Source organism: Rattus rattus, chromosome 2 (genome assembly GCF_011064425.1).
Source record: "Rattus rattus isolate New Zealand chromosome 2, Rrattus_CSIRO_v1, whole genome shotgun sequence".
NCBI classification, from domain to species: Eukaryota; Metazoa; Chordata; class Mammalia; order Rodentia; family Muridae; genus Rattus; species Rattus rattus.
In genome coordinates, this window is record NC_046155.1 from 164,689,628 (window position 1) to 164,692,713 (window position 3,086).

The following is a 3,086-nucleotide window of genomic DNA, read 5'->3' on the forward strand; positions in this document are numbered from 1 at the left end:
TTCTGCTATTTCTGACAGTGGCTAGACTGTCCTATAAGCCTGTGTGTCAGGAGTGCTGTAGATCTGTTTTCCTGTTTTCGTTCAGCCAGTTATGGGGACAGAGTGTTCTGCTTTCAGGTGTGTAGTTTTTCCTATCTACAGGTCTTCCTATCTACAGCTGTTCCTGTGGGCCTCTGTCTGGAGTTCACCAGGCAGGTCACTTGCAGCAGAAAAGTTGGTCTTACCTGTGGTCCTGAGGCTCAAGTTTGCTCGTGGGGTGTTTTCCTCTGGCGTCAGAGATGTGTTCAGGGTGCACACATCTTCTGGTTTCCCAGGCATGTCTGCCTCTCTGAAGGTTTAGCTCTTCCTCCCACGGAATTTGGGTGCAGAGAACTGTTTATCCGGTAGGTCCCTTCAGATTATGGCAGTGTCTCAGGCACAGCGGTCCTGCTGCTCTGGGCCCTCCTCTACCAGAACCCAGAGGCCGTATACAGTTTCCTCTTGGGCCAGGGATGTGGGCAGGGGTGGGCAGTGTTGGTGGTCTCTTCCGCTCTGCAGCCTCGGGAGTGTTCACCTGACCAGGCGGTGAGGTCTCTCTCCCACGGGGTTTGGGAGCAGGGAGCTGCTGCGGGCTTTTAATAACAGCTTCTATTTCTTTCGGGGTTATGGGTTTATTTAGATGATTTGTCTGATCCTAATTTAACTTTGGTACCTGGTATTTGTCTAGAAAATTGTCCATTTCCTCCAGATTATCCAGGTTTTTTTGAATATAGACTTTTGAAGTAGGATCTGATGATTTTCTGAATTTCTATAGATTCTGTTGTTATGTCTCCCTTTTTATTCCTGATTTTGTAAATTTTGGTACTGTCTCTCTGTCCTCTGGTTATTCTGGCTAAGGGTTTATCTATCTTGTTGATTTTCTCAACGAACCAGACCCTAGTTTTATTGATTCTTGTATAGTCGTTTTGTTTCTACTTGGTTGATTTCTGCCCTGAGTCTGAATATTTCCTTCCTTCTACTCCTCTTGGATGTATTTGGTTCTTTTTGTTCTAGAGCTTTTAGGTGTGCTGTCAACCTGCTACTGTACTCTCCCCCCTGTTTCTTTTTGGAGACATTCAGAGCCATGATTTTTTCCTCTCAGCACTGCTTTCATTGTATCCCATAAGTTTGGGTATGTTCTGCCTTTTTTATTAAATTCTAAAAAGTCTTTAATTTCTTTCTTTATTTTTTTCCTTGACCAAGTTATCACCGAGTAGAGTGTTGTTCAACTTCCATGTATATTTGGACTTTCAGTCATTTTTGTTGTTATTGAAGACCAGCCTTAGTCAGTGGAGATCTGATAGGATGCATCAGATTATTTCAATCTTCTTGTATCTGTTGAGGCCTGTTTTGTGACCAATTATATGGTCAATTATGGAGAAGGCACCTTGAGGTGCTGAGAAGGTACATTCTTTTGTTTTAGGATGAAATGTTCTACAAATATCTGTTAAATCCATTTGGTTCATAACTTCTGTTAGTTTCTCTATGTCTATGTTTACTTTTTGTTTCCATGATCTATACATTGATGAGAGTGGGGTGTTCAAATCTCCTACTATTATTGTGTGAGGTGTAATGTGTGCTTTGAGCTTTAGTAAGGTTTCTTTTATGAATATAGATGCCCTGGCATTTGGAACAGATACTTAGGATTGAGAGTTCATCTTGGTGGATTTTTCCTTTGATGAATAAGAAGTGTTCTTCCTTATCCTTTTTGATAACTTTTGGTTGAAAGTGGACTTTATTCGATATTAGAATGGCTACTCCAGATTGTTTCTTTGGATCATTTCTTTGGAAAGCTGTTTTCTAGCCTTTTACTCTGAAATAGTGTCTGTCTTTGTCTCTCAGGTATTTCCTGCTTGCAGCAAGATGCTAGGTCATCTTTACATATCCAGTCTGTTAACCTATGTCTTTTTATTGGGGAATTGATTCCATTGGTGTTGAGAGTTATTAAGGAATAGTGATTGTCGCTTCCTGTTATTTTCATTGTTAGAGTTGGAATTATGTTCCTGTGTCTCTCCTCTTTGTGTGTTGTTGCAAGGAGATTCATTTTTTTATTTTTAGGGTGTAGTTTTCCTCCTTGTATTGGAGTTTTCCACCTATCTCCTTTGTAGGGCTGGATTTGTAGAAAGATATTGTGTCAATTTTGTTTTGTCATGGAATATCTTAGTTTCTCCATCTTTGTTAATTGAGAGTTTTGCTGAATAAAGAGCCTGGGCTGGCATTTTTGTTCTATTAAGGTTTGTATGACATCTGCACAGGATCTTATGGATTTCATAGTCTCTGGTGAGAAGTCTGGTGTAGTTCTTATAGGTCTGCCTTTATATGTTGCTTGACCTTTTCCCCTTACTCCTTTTAAAATTCTTTCATTATTTTGTACATTTGGTGTTTTGACTATTATGTGATGTGATGGGAGGAATTTCCTTTCTGGTGTGATCTATTTGGAGTTACTTCTATAGGTTTCTTGTATGTATATGGGCATCTCATTTTTAGGTTGAGGAAGTTTTTTTCTATAATTTTGTTGAGATATTTACTGGTCCTTTGTGTTGTAAGACTTCAGTCTCTTCCATACCTATTATCCTTAGGTTTGACCTTCTCATTCTGCCCTGGATTTCCAGGACATTTTGTGCTAGGAACTTTTTGCATTTTACATTATCTTGATGGTTGTGTCAATGTTTTCTATGGTATCTTCTGCCCCTTAGATTCTCTCTTCTATTGCTTTCATTCTGTTGGTGACGTTTGCATCTATGACTCCTGATCTTTTCCCTGGGTTTTCTTTCTCCACGGTTGTCTCCCTTTGTGTTTTCTTTATTGTTTCTATTGCCATTTTTAAAATCTTGGATGGTTTCATCCATTTCCTTCACCTGTTTGGCTGTATTTTCTTGTAATTTTTTAAGGGATATATTAAGGGATTTTTGTGTTTCCTCTTTAATGGCTTCTATTTGTTTTTGTGTTGTCCTGTATTTCTTTCGTTTTTTTCTTTTTTTCCAATCTCTTTAAATTGGGTATTTCTTTCTTTTTTCTTTTTTTTTTTTTTTTTACTTTTCCATCTTAATTAAATTGGGTATTTCTTA